We start from the raw sequence: 20,969 nt of genomic DNA on the forward strand, positions 1-20,969 counted from the left end.
TCGGAAATAGAAGAAACGTTTAAAAACGAAGATCACATGTCGCATTGGTTCCCTTGTGTAAATGAGACAAATTTAAATACACCAGAGTTTTTCGGACAAGACAATCCGAGCTCAATGTAGCACTCTGTTTTCCTCTCAATCAAGCTAAGTTTTAAGTCCCTAGCACTTTTCCACCAAGGTTTTACGAGTTTTCCCCAGAAGAACGAACCCCTTGTCCGAGAGATTTCCTTTTCCAGCAACGGGAGGTTTCTATCAACGAGAAGCTGTGTTTTACGAGTTTTCCCCAGAAGAACGAACCCCTTGTCCGAGAGATTTCCTTTTCCAGCAACGGGAGGTTCCTATCAACGAGAAGCTGTGTTTTACGAGTTTTCCCCAGAAGAACGAACCCCTTGTCCGAGAGATTTCCTTTTCCAGCAACGGAAGGTTCCTATCAACGAGAAGCTGTGTACGTGAACTTACGAATTGTGTGTAATTGCTAACATCTTATAATTAATTTTTTTTAATCGTTTTAAAAACTATATTAGTGTATTTCTACAAAAAAATGTTTTTCTTAGTATTTAAAAATAACTATTAATCTGAAAACTATTGTTTTATTAAAGAATTTTATTTTTATTTCAATGAAAATACTTTTTTATTTTGTCATGCTTAACCAAATTAACATTGTTCAAACTTAGATTAAGAAGTGATAGAGACTTCCAGTAAATTTAAATACTAGCATTTTTTTTCGTGTTTATTTTCTCATATTTTGAGTCTCGAACAATTCATGTTTTAAGGTAAAGTTTTACAGTTTCCTGTAAAAAATTAATTTCGTAATTTAACTTTTTCTTAGTTCTACTAACGACTGTAGTGAGGTTTTTTTTGGGTGCAGTGTCTTAAGTTGGGTAGAGGTTTTAGCATAGCAAAAGTAAATACAAACTACAAGTGCTCATTTAGATTATTAAAAAAAAAAAAAAACGAAGTTAGGGAAGGGTAGTATAACAAGTAGTAGCTTCTACTTGTTTCAAAAGCTAGAACGAGAAAATAACTTCAAATATTTTAGCACTCAGAAGATAAAAACAAATCAATTAAGTAAGGTAGGAAGGGTAGTATAACAAGTAGTAGTTTACTACTTGTTTCGAGAAGTACAATGAAGGAGTCAAAGATAAGTTAAGTGGAATTTACATCAAAGGAGTCAAAGTTTTAAGTGGAAAATTACAGAAAGACTTGTGCTTGACGTAGTAAGTAGAGAAGAGAGTAAAAAAATAAATAAGTTTTTCTTAGTGTGTTAAAAGGATGTTTTGGGTTGTTGTTGGGGTTGTTGACGGATTGGCCAAAGGGAATAGAAGCTCTGCAAGGGATAGTAGAATTGCGTGAGTTTTGTAAATTGTAACCAGCGTACAGTCACTAAGCTTAAGAAAACCTCGAGTCAGTTGTGGTAGAACTTCATCACGTTACTTTATCACATTGTCGTGTTTTGTTTTTAAATGTATATAAATTCACCATTCACTTAAAGTTGTTTTCTAGATACTAGATTATAAATAAGCTCAATACATTAAAGTTATTGATCGTTCCATTAGAACGTTTTATAATTATATTAGAATATATATTAGAATATATATTAGAACGTTTTAATATTAAATATATATATTTTAACTAAGATTTCATGTCGTCCAAACGCTTATCGATGGACGACATAAAACGCATGACGCGGTCGCAAACTAAGGCGAAAAGCAATAATAAGCAATTACCTAACCTAACTACGACCGAGCCATCGGTCAGTGGTTATACTGTTACCTTTAAAAAAGAAAAATAAAAACTGTTTTACATAAAACAGGGCCAATAAGAACAATTTCTGATTTTGAAAAAAGTAAACAACTGAGTGTAATAAAACTAGAACCAGAAGAATTATGTGATTCAAGTTTTAATCAAACTAAAGAAACTGAAACTACTTGTAGTACTTCTAAATTCATTAAAAAAAGTAACAATTATTGTGATATAATATTGTGTTTGATTATGTATTAGAATTATCATTTGGTAAGTCTACTTAATTTTATATTACAAACTTACAGAAGACATAATTGGTGACAATGGAACTAAAGAAAAAACTTCTCAGGAAATTCAAAAACAAATTGAGACTAATGTTCAAGGTAAATAAAATAATTTTGTAATCTACTGTTATGTCAAAAAGCAAGTCTAGTTTATAAGTGTTTTATTTGCTTTAATTTTCATAACTAATTTTTTTAAAATATTTAGTTGTTTTTCTAAAAGAAAAAAAATGTCATGCTATTACTAAGTTTAAAAAAAATTAGAAATGTGTTATTATAATCTACATTTATTTTACTCATGTAATCTATTGTATATATATAATCAAATTTATGTATGTATTTATGTTTTTCTACAACAGAACTATATAAACTAAATTTTTATATTATTTTTACTATTTTTGAAAAAAAAGTTTTTAAGCTTTTAATCAAACTTTACAAGTTTTTACTTGTGAAGAATTTTGTTTTGAGCTATTTTTTTTTAAGTGATGTTTAGTAAAACAAATGATCAAAATTTTATAAAGTTTGAAAAACTAAGTAAGTTTTTTAAGCAAAACTAAACTACATTTATTAGCAAAATAATTTTTCTAGATTGTAGAGGTACCCATGCTAACAATGATGATAAGTTTGAATGTCCAATTTACAAAAAGAAGTTTGCTAATAAATATATTCTTAATCTACATAAGAACATACATGATAAGGTGCATCAATGTGAAAATTGCCTGAAATGTTTTAAATGTAAAGCAGATCTAGTTATACACATCAGAACTCATACAGGTGAAAAACCTTATTAATGTAAAGTTTGTCAGAAATGTTTTCAATGTAAATCATATCTTAATAGGCACATCAGAAATCACACTGGTGAAAAACCTTATCAATGTAAAATTTGTGGTAGAAGATTTTCTCAAAAACAAACGTTAAAAAATCATGAAGCAACTCACAGTGATGAGAGAAACTACAAATGCAGAATATGCCCAGATAACAGAAGCTTCAAAACTAAAAGAGATTTGAATAGGCACATATTTTTTTTTATGAACCTAGATACTCTTGTCCAAAATGTGGTAAAAAGTTTTTTACTTCAGCAGATTTAAAAAGACACCAAAATACAAAAATATGCAAATTATAACGTTCTAAATAGTACCAACAAAAAGAATAATTTTACATTTGACATTCTTTTGTTTAAACGTAAAGTCTGTTATTTGTTAATTTACCAGTATTTTTGAAGCTAAGCGTATTTGAAAAAAAAAAAGTTTTGTAGTAATCAAGCTCATACTTTATTTAAACGTTCTGAATTAAAACATTTTGTACTTCAATTTGCATGAAAATGTTTATAATTTTTTCTATAAGTACTCTATTATATAACCTTTGGTAGTAAGTAACAATCCTTAAAAAGTAAATTAACAAAGCTTTTAATAATTTTTTCTAGAAGTTTTATATAATAATAATTTTTATTATAACAATGGATAAACTCTCAAACAGCAACAATTTAAATGAAAGTTAGTGTTATTTCTAGTAAATTAAATAGTTATAAGTTTTACGAACTTTTATTGTTTTACTAAGTTAAAAGTCTGAAAATAAAAAGTCATGTTATATATATATATATATATTAGTTTTTCTACCTAAAACTATCATCTGTTGGTACATTGATTACATATTTTTTTAAATTTTACCCAAGCTGAATTCTTGATATCAGGTTTCAAAGAATTTATTGAAAAGCAAAATTTTGAGATTCAACATTTACAAGACGAGAATTGCAGATTAAAGAAAGAAAAAGAAAATCTTGCTGGTGAAAATTGTAGATTGTTAGAAAAAAATAAGAAGTTAGAAAAAGAACTTTATAAAAAAAGCGAAGAGTCGGTTATGTATAACTCATATTAAATATTAATTGTATTATATATGTGTACTTGTTATTAAATTTTTAAGAACCAATTACGAAATAAGCAATTAAGAATTTTAGTATAAAATTATTATACCATAAACTAAAATAACTATATATTGACAGTTTTGAAGTGCAAGATAAAATAATGATAAAAGCATATGTTCTGTTAGTGGAAAAAATTAAGTCATTAGAGGAAAACTTAAAGTTGAAAAACACAAAGTAAGTTTTTAACTTGTTCAGTTTATTTACAGCTGATTACACGAATTTAGTGTAATTTTTCATAAGTTTTGGAAGTATATAAAGCTTTTTATAAGATTATTTTTGAGTTTTTCATTGTAAAAATTTATAGTCAATATTATATTAAATGTTATACTCATGCTTTTTCTTAAATTTAATAGCTACTTAGTTTTAAAGGAGTAGTTTTAAATAGTTTTGTTGTTGATTAGAACTTAAAAACCAATAAGCTTAGTTTTATTTACTAACACAACTTAAACTTTTTTAAAGATTGGAAAGTCTCCAATCTTCATTTGTTAATAAATTGTCTGAAAAAGATTTAATTTCAAAAGTCAATGGAAATAGTGAAGGTATTTTTGAATATTTAACAATTGAATTACTAAAACTTAATTAGATTATTAATATATTAGATTTTGTGAATTTATTTTGTTACCTTTTAAATATATTTGAAATATAACACGGCCAATAAGAATAATTTCTGATATTAAAAAAAAAAGAAAACTTAGTTTAAAAAATAAGTAAAACCAGAAGAATTATGCGACTCAAATTTTACTTGTTGTACTTCTATATCTTTACAAAAAAGCAACAAATGTTGTGATATAATAACTGGAAAGTTTTATACTTGATGTATAATTCTAATTTTACTAAAAAATGTCAAGAACTTTTTTAAACAGATATTGGAGCTTTAAATTTAACAAAAATCACATCAAACAATTGCCACAAAGTAGAAATGCAAAATAAATCAGATGAGTTAGACTGTGACTGTGAAAATTCAAATATTTATGATTTAAACCGAAGAGAATCTGAAGGTAAAAGATTGTTGTATTTATAAGTAATTAAATAAAAACTAATTGAGTTTTTTTAATTCAATCGTTTGAAACTTTGTTTGAGTTTTATGTTAAAGAATTATCAGTCAGTAAGTTACCTAAAATTTTTTTAAAGTTAACTTAACTACTGATTATTACCGACTGAAGATCTATATTACAAATTTCAGAAGTCATAGTTGGTGACAATGGAACTAAGGAAAAAACTTGTCAGGAAATTCAAAAACAAATTGAGACTAATGTTCAAGGTAAATAAAATAATTTTGTAACCTAATTTTATGTCAAAAAGCAAGTCTAATTATATATTATATTATAAGTGTTTCATTTGCTTTAATATTCATAACTAAATTTCTTTTAATATTTAGTTGTTTATTCTAAAAAAAAACGTCATTCTATTACTAAGTCAAAAATAAATTTCGTAATATGTAATTATAATCTACATTTATTTTACTCATTTAATCTATTGTTTATATATAATTAAACCATTATATTACTGTTTTTCTACACAGTACTATTAAAACTTATGTTTTAGTATTTCTTGAAGAAAAAAGTTTTCAAGCTTTTAATCAAGTTTTACTTGTAAAAAATCCTGTATTGATCTATTAGTTATAAAGTAATGTTTAGTAAAACAAATGATCAAAGTTTTATATAGTTTGAAAAATTAAGTAAGTTTTTTAAGCAAAACTAAACTACTTTTATAAGCAAATCATCTTTCTATATTGTTAAGCTACCCATAGTAACAATGATGATAAATTTGAATGTCAAATTTGCAAAAAGAAGTTTTCTAGTAAGTATACTCTTAAACAACACCAGAACATACATGATAAGGTGCATCAATGTAAATCTTGTTTGAAATGTTTTCAATGTAAATCAGCTCTTGTTAAACACAACAGAACTCATACTGGTGAAAAACCTTACCAGTGTAAAACTTGTGGTAAAAGATTTTCTCAGAAAGAACACTTAAAAAGACATGTAGCAACTCACAGTGATGATAGAAATTACAAATGCAGCATATGCCCAGATGAAAGAAGCTTTAAAATTAAAGATGGTTTGTCACATCATATGAAGTTTCATTATGTACCTAGTTACTCGTGCAAACTTTGTGAAAAGAAATTTCATACTTCATCAAACTTGAACAATCATTTGAAGTATCACTATGAACCTAGATACTCTTGTCAAAAGTGTGGTAAAAAGTATTTTACTTCAGCACATTTGAAAAGACACAAAGAAAGTGAAATATGTTAATTATATATTTTCAAAATAATAATTTAGTACTGATAATTACATCGTATAACAAAAATTAATAATTTTAAACTTCAAAGTCTTTTAGTTAAACGTAAAGTTTTTTTTTTTGTTAATTTACCAGCATTTATAGAAGCTAGGTGTATTTTTAAAAACCGTTTTAATTTTTTTTTGTTTTTTAGTATATAAATTTTTATATATTTGAAAAGTTCTTTTTGAAGTAGTTTGTACTTGAATTTTCAGAAAAATTTTTCTATATTTATTTTTAAGGACTGTACTATATAACCTTTGATAGTTAATATATAGTCAAATTTTGTTGGTACTTTTTTATGTGTTAAGATCAGGCTTTTTTAAACCTTAAATGATTTGCTTTTTAAGTTTAATTTGCTTTTCTTTGCCTCGCCGGTCTATTAAACCAACAATACAAAAATTCGAGACAAATGTGTTCAGTTTGTAAGAGTGCTTTTGTACTTCAGTACTAATTGTTTCCTTTCTACCTTTTCTTTGTTTCGACACAGTTTGTACATTGATTAGCTATGTCTGTTGTATTTAATAAATAAGAGTATGTTTTTGAAGTTTGCTTGTATAAGGCAATCAGTGTATAGTTTATTTAACCATTTGATGTATTAAATATTTAAATTAAAATATCTATTAAAGTCTTCTTTGCATTTTTATGATCATCTATAAGGAAAATATTAAAAGTTAACATTTTTTTACAACTACAAAGCCTATCAAATAAATCAATTATACTCAAAAATGTTCATGATGCAAAAAATAATAGCTTGGTGGGTAGAAGGTGTATAAGTTATAAAACATCAAAAACTATAAAGTTAATGTTGAAAGTATCTTAAAAGCGTTTAGTATAAAAGTACAAATTCGCAGTTATGCCTTTTACTATAAAATAAAACAAATAAAGTTAAATGAAGAAAATTTATAAAGTGAAAAGAAAAATAAATTTTAACAAAAATAATTATTAGATTCTATTTGTTTTTATTAAACTAATGAGTCATGCTGAATAGTAAAAACTGACATAATAGCATCACGTAATCACAACATTAAAAAATACTATTCTTGTAACTATCTACAAGCTTAAATAAACAAAATAACTTTGTTTATAAGTTTATTTCAAAACTCTTTTAGTTTCACTCAGAGCAGTCTGAATTTAAAAACAGATGTTTAATTTAAAGTACTTTACTTCATTCCATTAACTTAAATAAAATTATATTTTTATGCAAGCTAACAATTTAACTATAATGTGGGAAAATTATGAAACTGTAAGCTAAAATGCAACAGTAAGTATCTACTGACACCACAACAAAATATACAGCAACAATCCAATTGTGTGATGCCAGTAATTAGTAGATTACAGTAATTTAAAAGAATATACCTTGTTTTTGTTTCAATTTTATGTAATAGTGCTAAATTTCTTTCCATAAAAATAAAATAGTAAAATATAAATTTTTCAAGACAATCATAAAAAAGGGAAACTTGAGTCATGAAAAATTCAAAACACAACAGTTTCTTTGTTCTTAAAGTATAGTTTTCACATATACAAACAGTATATTTAAGTTTACAGTTAAAGTTTATGTGTGTTTAGATTGCTATTATTACATTAATTTTAAAAACTTGAAGTTTGCTCAAGTAACACGCCTTCAACTTATTTCGTTCAAATTTTTTTTATAAAATTAATAACGAAATTATACTCATAACTAATAGCAGATACACTTTAAAAGCGCGTTTTATAGAACAAAAAAGTATCTGCTGTTTTTTATGCTTTAAAAATTATTCGTTCAACAAACGAACTATTTTAATTAAAGCTTTTAATCAAAGAACAACTATTCCACATATAAATAAGCTTTGAAAAAAAAAACCTTGTATTGGACAATCTTTAAAGTTTGATTCTTTTTTCCACAAATATATACAATTTATATTTAACTTAAGTTTAAGTTTATATTTTTTACAAATACAAATAGCTGTATAATCTGCAGACGACAATAAGATTTAAATAAAGATATAATACAAATCACACACAGTTTTTTACTGAAATATCTAAGTATAAAAATTGTATTAGGTTTTTTCTTTACAGTTCATTATTGTTGTTAGCATGAAATTAACTTTAAAGATTAGTTTTCGCTTATTTCAGAGCTGGCATTTTTTTTACTTTTTTTTTGAATAATCTTTACATAGCGATGGTTTTGTATGTTTAAGAATAAAAAAAATAGTATTATTGCAAATAACTTACTTGTACAAAAATTCAGAAAATAAAAAATGTAAAAAAACAAACTAAGAAATATAATTGATAATAATAATTATTATTATTAATAATTAATATAAGAAGCTAATTTCAGGTTTTTTGTGTTCTGATTACTAAAACAACATTTTATTTAATGCCTGGTTAAATGTCTGTCCACTTGCTGATAAAAATTTGGCACTTAATAAATCTATTTTCTAACAATTTTGTGTCATTTCAAAACTTTATTAGTTTAAAATATAACGAGATAATTGCTTCTAATTTTTATTTCCTAAAAAAATATTAAGAGCCACGTTTCAGTCTTTGCGTCGTAAAACAAAATTTTGGTTGAACTGAACACAACTAGTTTGTTTCCGAACAAAAACGTGACGATTCTATAGTTGGCTCCATATTCAAAGACAAATAAAAAAACAAGTTGTGAAAACTAGATAACCTTAATTTCAAAATGCTTATATTAAATGAATTGAGTTAACTATTAAATTTGTAATGCATTGGTAATGCATCCTTGATGTTGGGTTATGAATATCAGGGTGAAGCTGTGTATATAATCTAATTAGCACATTACTAATTGGAAAATCACTTATTATTTTGCATAAAAGTTGATTATGAAGCAAGAATTACATACACACACATGTACACATGTTTTATAACTGGCTTGCAGCAACTTCTGTGTTTTTTGAACACAGTTTGATATTTGAATTTGAGTTTTGGTATCAGATCTTTTACAGCTTTTTTGTAGTTTAATTACTTTTTTGTAGATAAATAATGTTCTAAAAATGACTTACGTTTATTTTTTTTTATAAAAATAACTTTAAAGACCTGCAAAAAAGACCTGAATAAAAGACCAAAATTGTAAAACGCCAAAACAGACAGTACATTTAAAGTATAAGCTTGTATAAAACATTAAATCATTAGCAATATAGTTTATTAAATAAACAAAATGAAAGCACAATAAAAAAAAAACTGTTAGATTTTGTTAGATATTTAAAAATAAGCTAGCTTTTTTGTTTATCTCTTTTAAATTTAATTAACACTAACTTAAAAATAATACTTTTTTTAATAAAAACAACCTAACCTTAAAACTATTGATAAAACTAGAGTCTTTGTTATTAAAATCGTTTAAACTTTTTTTTGCTATATTCAGGGTTGTCACACACTTAAAGTACTCACTATAGACTATGAACTAAGAGTGAACCACTTAGAGAATATTTGAATTTTGAATAAATCAAGAAATTCTTAATATTTTAATTTTTTTACTAAAAACACAGGGTAACTCGGGGCAACTTTTTTTTTTAATTTCAGATAGATTTTTAAAAAATCTTAGGCTGATTTGTCACATATTTTTGATGAGGTTTATTTGATTTAATTTTGATATTTTGTTATTTTATAACCAAATTTTTTTAAAAAGTAGTTTTTTATTAATTATAAAAATTTTAAAGATTTTTTTGAAGATTGTAAAAATTTCAGGGCATTTATTTTATTCAAAGAGTATCAACCCTTTAGAATAACAATTATATAATTGTTTTTTAAATATTAAGATTGTTTGTTTGGTAACCCTATATAGTTAAAAATAAGTTCTGAAAAGTTTTTTAGCTACTTTTTATAGTTTTTATAACTATGATAATGCAGAAACATAAAGGTCTATTAATTTGGAGATTGATGTCAATTTGATATTTGGATATGAGTGTTGGTATCAGTCCATTCACAGCTCATTTGTAATTAAATTACTTATAAGCTTATTATACAGTACATATTAAATTAAATTATCTTAGTTTCAAATTTTACTTGACATGGACCCTAACTGTTTACCCACATCTAGTCTAAATGTAGCAAAGATACCCTCTAGAAAACCTTCCTCACGATTTAGCATGGACACTAATGTGTCCATCACCCCGGGGCATTCCCTACGTCAATCACAAATTGACTATCAATATACTTATATTAAATAATCAGTCATTGTTTTGTTTCATACCAACTTTATCTTGTAGCAACAAATTTAACTCAATTTTAATTGTATACTGCTTTAGTAAACATGCTGTTATTCATTTACATAAAGATTAAAAGATATAGGTTTTTTGTGAATAAGTCCTAATTTTTCTCCTTATTAAGTGACAACTGTTTATTAAGTCTTTATAATGAGAAAATATGTGGTTCTTTTTGAATAATAAATTTAAACACATACATTTTCTTAAGTTTACTAAGTATAAGTCATACAGCTTTATAGACTGACTAATTTAGCATATATAGTTAATGTATACTTTTTAAGTCAGTGCTGGAGCAAAATTTAAAATTTTTGATTTTTTCCGAAAAAATATCGTAAGAAATACATTCAATAATTCATTATCTCTTTTTAACAGTATTATTAGGTTTACAAACTTTCACTTGTTGAGTGTTTTCTTACTTTTCATTTATGTTTATTTATTTGATGTTTAACGACCAATTTTAAGTTTTATAATTTATTTTTTTATTGAGATATCTTGAAAGATCAAAAAGAAAAATCTTTTTAAGAACATCTATAAATACTAAACTATGAACACTTACTTTTATGTTTAACATATCAAAAAAAAATATTAAATTATGTTGTTATAAAAACTAAAAAATAATACTTACGACCATTTTCGTTCTATTTAGTTTAGGTAATATATAACAAAAGTGTTGCTTTTGAATTATAATTTGTAGATAAAATAAGTTTTGTTTTGTTTTCTATCTTTATAAAAATAACAGTTTGCACACTACTTTTCTTTATTCAAATAACATAAGTTGCTTGGTTTAAAACAAATTAGCACAATTCAATGTTTTTAAAATGACTCACTTTGATTAAAAAATTACTTTAGAGACCCTGCAATAAAGACCTGAAAAAAAAGACCAAAATCGTGAAAGGCCAAAATAGACAGTATATTTAAAGTATAACTTCTATAAAATATTTAATCATTTAGCAATAAAATTCATTAGATAAACAAAACAAACAGTATGATAAAAAAAAAATTGTTTGATTTTTAAAAATAAGCCAACTTTTTTTATTGATCTCTTTTAAATCTAATAAACACTTATTTAGAAATAATCCTTTTTTAATAAAAACAAACAACTGACCTTAAAATTATTGATAAAATTAAGTTTTTTATTCTTAAAAATCTTTTAAACTTTTTTTAGCTATATTCAGGGTTGCCACGAACTTAAGGTACTCAAAAAAACTAAAAGAATTTTTGAATTTTGAATGACTCTTGCAAATTCTTAATATTTTAATTTTTTCCTAAAAACACAGGGTGACTCAGGGCAGCTTTTTTTTTTTTAATTTCAGGATAGTTTATTGATTTTTAAAAAATCTTAGGCTGTTTTGTTACATATATTAGATGGAATTTATTTGATTTAGTTTTTATATTTTGATATTTTATAACCAAGTTCTTTTAAGAAGTAATTTTTTTTAATTATAAAACTTTTTAAGACTTTTTTGAAGATTGTAAAAGTTTCAGGGCAGTTTTTTGACTCAAAGAGTAGCAACCCTTTAAACTATCAATTATTTAAATGTTTTTTTAATATTAAGATTGTTTGTTTGTTCACCCTATAAAATTAATAATAAATTCTGACAAATTTCATAGCTACTTTTTATAGTTGTTATATTTAGGAAAAGCAGAAACAATAAAGTCAAATAATTTGGAAATTTTCCAAGTATAAATCAGCCAGTTATCAAAAATAATTGACTGATAGAAGGCTGAAAATCTTATATTAAAACAGATTATACCGACATATAATCTTTTAATTGAGCTAGGGTTTATTTCAAAATAACAATTTTCTTAAGTTTACTTTAAAATATTCATCCAACATTTGAAACATACTTTTGAACTTTAACAGTGTAGTTTGTTTTGTTTTAGCTTTATTAATAAGCACTGCCACAACTTTTAAAGATTTATAATTATTAAAAGTAGTTTTTTTTTTTTTTAATACAGATTAATATATTTGTGCTGAAAAATGAGTATACCAGTTTTAGTTAAAAGTTCATAAAAATTCGTATTAAAAATTTATTACTTAAATGTGAATTATATTGTAGTTGGTTAATATAATTAAATTTATGACTATTTAACTTCATATCTTAAAGGACCAAAGAATATAATTAAACATAATTTTCTTAGAAAAATATGTATTTATCTAGTAGAGGCAGTTTTTAATTATTTTTGTTTTAATAACATTTTACTGATTTTAAATATTCAGATACACTTACATCCTAAAAAACACAAATTTATTTTTAGATATATTTTTATATATAAGAAGTAAAACAAATTTTTGCATGATAAAAACTAAAGAAATGAAGTTAAAAATTACTAATGTGTTAAACTTGTTAATAAAAATTGTTTGTTTTATTCAGGCTTATATTAGAAAACATGTAAAACATACAATAAAAAGATGTAGTGAAATAAGTTTATTATATACAAATAGTTTCTTTTCAATTACTATATTACATTAACAATACAATTCCTAAAAATAAATTAATGTTTACAGTAGTTTTATAGTTTTATATAAAAAAATTATATTATAACAATGGATAAACTCTCAAACAGCAACAATTTAAATGAAAGTTAGTTTTATTTCTGGTAAATTAAATAGTTATAATTATAACAATTTATAAATGTTTTACTTAATATTTAATAATAAACGAATTTAAATTTTATTAAAATTAAACTTCATTTTATGTATAAGCTAGTTTTTCTGCTTAAAAATAAGCTTGTTTGTACATTAATTACATATTTATTTAGAATTTATCCAAGCTGAGTCCTTGATGTCAGGTTTCAAAGAAATTATCGAAAAGCAAAACTTAGAGATTCAACATTTACAAGACAAGAATTGTAGATTAGAAAAAGAAAAAGAAAATCTTGCTGATGAAAATTGTAAATTGTCGGAGACAAATGAGAAGTTGAAAAAAGAACTTGGTGGAAAAAGCGATGAGTTAGTTGTGTATAATTTTTATTACATATTAGTTGTACTTTATATGTATACTTGTTCTGAATTTTTAAGAATTATTTTTGAAATAAGCAATTAATACAAAAAAAAAAGTATAAAACTATGTTACCGTAAAACATAAATTAAAATAACTATATACTCACAGTTTTGAAGTGCAAGATAAAATATAATAAGATAAAAATTTTATGTACAAATAAATGTTGAAATAAGCAATTAAGAATTTTAGTAAAAAATTATTATACCATGAAGTAAGTTAACTATATATTTAGAGTTTCGAAGTGCAAGATAAGATAATGACAAAAGCATACGTTCTAGAAGTGGAAAAAATTAAGTCATTAGAGAATGACCTAAAGTTGAAAAATACAAAGTAAGTTTTAATATATATTTTCAACTCACTACACGAATTCAGTGTAAAATTTCATAAGTTTAGGGAGTATATAAAGCTTTTGGCAAAATTATTTTGAAATTTCGTTATCAAAGTTTATAGTTATAATCAAATTTTTATACTCATGTTATTTCTAAAAGTAAATCTACATTTTTTTTAAATAGGTAGTTTTAAGTGGTTTTGTTGTTTATTAAAACTAAAAAAACCTATTAGTTTAATTTTATTTAATTATGCAAAATATAATACTTTTAAAGATTACAAAGTCTCCAATCTTCATTTGTTGATAGAAGGTATGAAAAAGACTCTATTTCAAAAGACATTCGAAAAAGTGAAGGTAATTTTAATACTAAGTAATTGTATTACACAAAATATTTTAAGATTATTAGTTTATTAGATTTTTGAAAGTTCACTTCAAAAAAATCACTTCACCTTAAAACAGAGCATTTACGAATAATCTCTGATAATGAAAAAAATGAACAACTAAGTGTAATGGAACCAGAAAAATTATCTGACTCAAGTTTTATTCAAACTAAAATAACTGAAACTACTTTTAGTACTTCTAAATTCTTTCAAAAAAGTAAAAAATATTGTGATATTATAATTGGTAAGTTATAAATTAGATGTAATATTTTTATTTAACTAAAAATATATTTAATATTTTACCAAGTAATGAAGTTTCACATTTAATAAACAAAAACAATGCTCACATTGAAACAACAGAAATGAAAAGTAAACCTGATGACTTGTCTTCTGATGGTGAAAATTCAAATTATTGTGATACACAATCAAAAGACAGTATAGGTGACAGTTTTTTATTTTGAAATAATTAAACTTTTGTAATATAATACATTAAGTCGGAACTTTTTGTTTATATTTTTTTTTTGAAATATTAGTCTTGAGCCAAAAAGGGTTTAAAGTTGTTTAAAGTGAAGTCAATTTTATTTTAGTTTTTTGAAGTCTTATTTAATACTACAGATAACAGTATTGGTGACCAACAAGTTAAGACATCAATGTCTCAGGAAATTCTTCATGAACTTGATACTGAGATTCAAGGTAAGTTTATTTAATTTTATATATTGTCGTATATACGTTAAAAAGCAATAAATAATCATGTTTATAAGAGTATTAGGTGTAAGCAATTATTTGTGGATATGTGGGAAAAAAAAGCATATAGTAGTAAGTAAGAAGTAAATATTTAGAATTATCGAAAATCTTACTATCCGATTCGTTTTAACAAAATTATAATTATTTGTAACCTTTTTCATTACTTTATCTAAAGTAAGTCTCAAGTCTATTGTAAAATATACCTAAGACCTTAACTTTATGTTCATTTAAAAACCGAATATTTAGTAAAAGTTTTTCAATTTGATTTAGAGGAACAGATTTACGTTGCCTATTACTAATATATAAATATATATATATATACTGTAATATATTTAATCGAATAAGATAATTTTGTAAGATTGTTTTTTTTTCAAAATGTTATTAAATGAACTATACAAATAAATAAACTATACTTTTAATTCTAAGTAGTTTATTTCAAAAAATAAAATTTTCAATAGTTAATATTTTTTTAGAAAGCATTCTGTATTAAATTAATTGTAACTACCTGCTTAGTATTTTATATGTATATTAAGCATTAAGTTCAATACAAATTTTAATATAGTTTATAGAAATAAATAAGTATTCTAACCAAGTTAAAGATTCAAGCGTTAATTTTCCAGGTTTTAGAGCCAAAATTACTAAAAATGATAATAAGTTTGAATGTACGATTTGGAAAAAGAAGTTTTCTAGTAATAATACTCTTAAAAAACACAAGAACATACATGATAAGGTGTATCAATGTGAAACTTGCCTGAAATGTTTTCAAAGTAAATCAGATCTTGTTATACACATCAGAACGCATACGTGTGAAAAACCTTATCAGTGTAAAACTTGTCAGAAATTTTATGGAAATAAATCAGATCTTAATAAGCACAATAAAACTCATACAGGTGAAAAACTTTATCAGTGCAAAACTTGTGGTAAAAGGTTTTTTGTAAAGCAAAATTTAAAAAGACATGAAGCAACTCACAGTGATGAGAGAAAGTTTAAATGTAGAATATTCCAAGATGACAGAAGCTTTAAAACTAAACCTCAGTTGACCAACCATTTACGTTATCATTATGAGCCAAATCATTTTTGTCCAAAATGTGGTAAAAAGTTTTATACCTCAACAGATTTGAAAAAACAAGAAACAAGAAAAATATGTTAATTAAAAATTTACTAAACAATACTTCAGTACTGATAATTGCATAGTATGACAAAAAATAATAACTTTGCAATTGAAAGTCTTTTAGTTAAACGTAAAGTTTGTTTTTGTTAGTTTACAAGCATTTGTAGAAGCTAAGTGTATTTTTAAAAACCGTTTGATATTCTTTTTAGTTATATTAAAATAACATTTAGATTTTTAAATGTTCTTGTTTAAACATTTTGTACTTTATTTAGCTGGAAAATTTAAGTTGATTTGTTTCTAAGTACTCTACTATACTACCTTTGATAGAAAATATATAGTAACAGTTTTTAACTTTTTATGTAATAAGACCAACTGAATTATTTGCTTTAAACCTTTTATTTGCTTTTCTCTGCTTGCTCGTTGATTATATCAACAATACAAAAGTTCCAGGCAAATGTGTTACAGTTTACGCTTCAATACTAATTGTTCCTTTCTCCTTTTTTTTTTGACAAAGTTTGTATATTTATTAGCTGTGCCTGTTATATTTAATAAATAATAACTAAAAGATGTGTTTGTATGAAATTTATTAAGGCAACCAGTTTATAAATGTATATTTTTTTAACCATGGGAATTAACCTTGGAATTTTTAATTTGGGAATTAAATCTTTATTAAGTATTTAAATAAAAGGTAAATGTAGTTTATTTATAATAGTTTTTCTATGCATTTGTAATGACAGTTATTTTGAAGATATTAAAAGTGAACATTTTATGATGACTACAGAGCGTTCAAATAAATCAAAGTCCTATCATACTTAAAAATGTTGGTACATTGCGAGAAAAGTAAAAGCTTGGTGGGCTGAACCATGAAAAGTCTTTAAGTTCTAACACATCAAAAACTATTAAGTTAGTATAAAAAAAAGTTCTATAAACTGAACAGCGTAGTTTACTTAAAATAAACAAAAATAGAACAACTTCCGGGATACTACAAGTAAGTTGACAGTCAAGTTAAACTTAAATCATTCAAATTTATAGATATTATAGTTAATATTGTGTACTGTAGAAAACTTTAGTAAACTTGCAACTCAGAAGCTTTTATAGTAAGAAAAAGGTATATTTAGTTGTATCCTAAAAGCATTTATTGCAAAAGTATAAATTGTTAGTTCTGCCTTTTACTACAAAACAAAACATATAAAATTAAAAGTGAAAAGAAAGAGGTAGTTTCAACAAAAAGAATTAATTACTTCTAATATACTTGATTAAACTAATAAATCACGCTAAGTAGTAAAAACTGACATACCAGCTTCATGTAAGCACTAAAGAAAATTATTGTTGTAACTATAAGTTTGAAAATACAACATAACTTTTTTTTTTTATTAAAACTATTATAGCTACACTCAGAACAGTCTTAATCTAAGAGTTACATTTTATTCCATTAATATAAGTAAAATAATGTTTTTATGCATTAGTTAAGTTATTAATTTTTTATATCGAAACTGTTATACAAAAAGTTAAATAATCTTTTTTATTTTAAAAATACTTTCTATAAAATGTTTATAATTCAAAGTTTTAACCAAAACTTTTTGTAGTATTGTTTTATTAAACTAAACGAGATTAAAATTAAGCCGGTATGTTAGCAAAAAGTATAAAAATGTTTTATATGAAAGTTTTGATCTTGTTAACCACATCACTAACTTATCACAGGTATGCATTTTTTACTAATATTTATAAACAATGAACTTAACCGCACGATCAACAAAAACAGCATCCGAGATAATCTTACGACCGGTTTCGTCCTTATTAGGACTCATCAGGCAGGAATAGTCGCGAGAAACCGCTGTTGTGATCTAACCAAGCGGGCTTAAGTACGAAGTACTGAAGCGACCGTTAGTGGGTAAAGTCCGAAAATACTACTAATTACTAATATTTATAAATGTTTTAATTTCACATTGTATAACCATTGTGTCTTATATAATTTTAGAAGCTCACAACAGCTGATTAAAAGCAAGAATGCTAAAATAAAGATTTTTAAAAATGCTTTAAGTTTATACATACTTTAGTTTCACGATGTTCAATACTTTAACAATAAAACTGTATTTACTGTTCAAGTTAAACTATTAAATAAAATAAAGATTACCTTTTTAGAATAAAATACTAATTAAATAAAATTTCGTAAAAAGGTTTCAGCGTAATACATTTTACTTTCTTTAAAAATGTTGTAACTTATAAATCAAGTACTCACACGTTTGTTAGTAGTTTTGTTTATCTTTTTTTAAAAGTTAATTTAAAGTTATATGTATTTTTGGTTTACTATCATTTCTAACTCGCTATCATATCTAACCCGATCATTTCTAACCCGATCACTTTCAACACGATCACTTCTAACTTGATCACTTCTAACCCGATCAGTTCTAATTCGATCACTTCTATCCCGATCACTTTTAACCCGATCACTATTAACCGGATCACTTCAAACCTGATCATTTCTAACCCGACCGTTTCGAACCCAATCACTTCTAATCCGATCATTTCTAACCTGATCACTTCTAACCAGATCATCTCTAACAAGATTATTTCTAACCCGATCAGTTCTAATTCGATCACTTCTATCCCGATCACTTCTAACCCGATCATTTGTAACCGGAACGTTTCTAATTAGATCTAACCCGACAACTCAATCTGTATTAGTGTGTTTATTTATTATTGTTTTAAAAAAAGGATTTGTTTAAAAAACAAACTAATCTCAAAAAAGTAGTTTTCTATTGAAATTTAGTTTATTTTGTTTAAAAAAAAACTAAATTTTCAGATAGCTTTAGTTTGAAATTATTATTTAATAATTATTGAAAGTTTGTTGTCCTACGCTTCACGCAGGCATCAAAATCTGGGCCACTTAAACTGAGACAAAAATTTATGTACTTTAAATTCAAAAACTACAGTTTTACTTAATTTTTATAGATTATCATCAAAAAAAATCGACATTTTAGTATAGTACTAATCAACTGATCTATTATTTGAAGTTGAAAGTTTTTTTTAAATTTGGTTTAAATTTATTATAAGCAATTTTAACGTCAACTCTTTTAACAATCAGTGAGTTTGAACAAAACCAAACATAGATGCACAATCTTTTATTATAGAACTAACTTCTAAAATATTTTCAACAAAAAACCTTCTCTGCAAAATTTAGCAACACATGTTGAGAAAATTTTTAATTATTTCAATAATTTTAGTGCAAAATCAAAATAGTCTGAATCACGCACTTACACATTAAAATAAAGTTCAGGGTAACTTTTAATAAATTCATTTAGAACATACCAGAATGTCAGAACTCAAAAAAACTACAAAAAGTTATGGATAAATTTTCTTCTCGTTCAAACATCAACCGGATATACACATCCTTACTTTTAGAGTTAGTTTCTACATATTTGTGCAACCGTTTTGTATTTCAGAGTTTTTTTATCAGTTATTTTTGTAGCTTTGCCAAAGCATAATATATAAAATTAAAATAAACATAATTGGAATTAAGGTACAGACTATTGTAAAAAAGAAATCAAAAACTTAAGTTTATTGGTTGTAACTAAATTTAAAACCTAAAGTCCAAAGCACATCAAGAATACAGGTCAAATAAACATCTATCGAAAACTTTTAAAAATGGTTCATTATTTAAAGAAGAAAGGCACTGCTTATATAATCAAACTATAGAATGAACAATATCCTTCATAATAAATCAATGGTTTATAAGTTTAAAATTTGGTAAATTACTAATAGTTTTTTAACTTTATCAAGTAAACTTAAATTAAAGTTGTTTATTTTTCTTGCACTGAAAGATAATTTTGACTGCATGAATTATTTTAAAAGTTATTGTTTCACAAGTTTCCAAAAACACTTTAGATTATTTAGCGATCATTTAATATGAGTTATAAATATAAGGTCTTAAAGAAGTTTATATAACTTGAAACTTAAAATAATAATAATTGTTTGTATTGTGAAACCTATTATATAGGTTTAACTTTCTAATGAAGAAAAAACTTAAGACATTTATAGAAATTTAGAGGTGAATAAAAAAGACCGAGAATAAAGTCATTAAACTTCAAGCTGGCTTTACTCAATGAATAAAAAGTAAACATGTTGCGTGTAACAATCACCTGAAAACATAATTTTTTTTAGGAAACAAAGAACTTAAAGGAGTTTTGTAAGCTTTTACTTCTAGTTATACTTAATTCAACTATAATTAATTTGTTGTTTTGTTTCAAAATGTTTTTTTTAGTTCTTATTTTGTTTTTACTTACGTTTATTTCAACTGTTCATAATAAAGTAAACTTTAAATAAATAATTGTCAATTAAAGAAATAATTTAAGTCGCAATTGAAACATTTTGTATAATATATAAATTAAAAAGAAAATTTTGAAGAAGATTACATAGGCGAGATTTAATTACCTACCGACTTATTATACAATTAAACATGTCTGTTTAATTATTTTTTTCTCAAGGACTTAGTAGGAACTTATTAACGATATAAAATCAAGACGGTCAATTGATGTAAGATACTTTTTCGGTTTGTTTCATGACATTATTGTTACCCAGACTAGGAGCCTCACTGGTTTCCTTCGCAATTGCCTCGGTTTCAGTCTAAACAATCTCATCGGATTCCAGGTTAGCAGTAGTCTCGGAACAACTTATCTCGGTTCTGGACCGAGTTCTGGGTACCTTCAGGACTAATGCCTTTTTTAAGGGTTTTAAGGACATAATTATATAATTATTTAACTAAATATAATGAAACTAAATAATGTTGGTTTATTATGTACAAATACGCAATGACAGCTCACAATAAGTTTAGACACTTAATGTTAACAAATAGAAGGAAACGCGCTCCGGATTCCCCCTTTGGCGTGTCACTGGTCTCCGTTCGCTCAGCTCCTGGCACTCGACGTTGGTCCGTCTCGTTTGCAGAATCTTGCTAAACGTAGCGTG

Source organism: Thalia democratica, chromosome 8 (assembly GCF_965202585.1).
Source record: "Thalia democratica chromosome 8, ktThaDemo2.hap1.1, whole genome shotgun sequence".
In the NCBI taxonomy this organism is placed as follows: Eukaryota; Metazoa; Chordata; class Thaliacea; order Salpida; family Salpidae; genus Thalia; species Thalia democratica.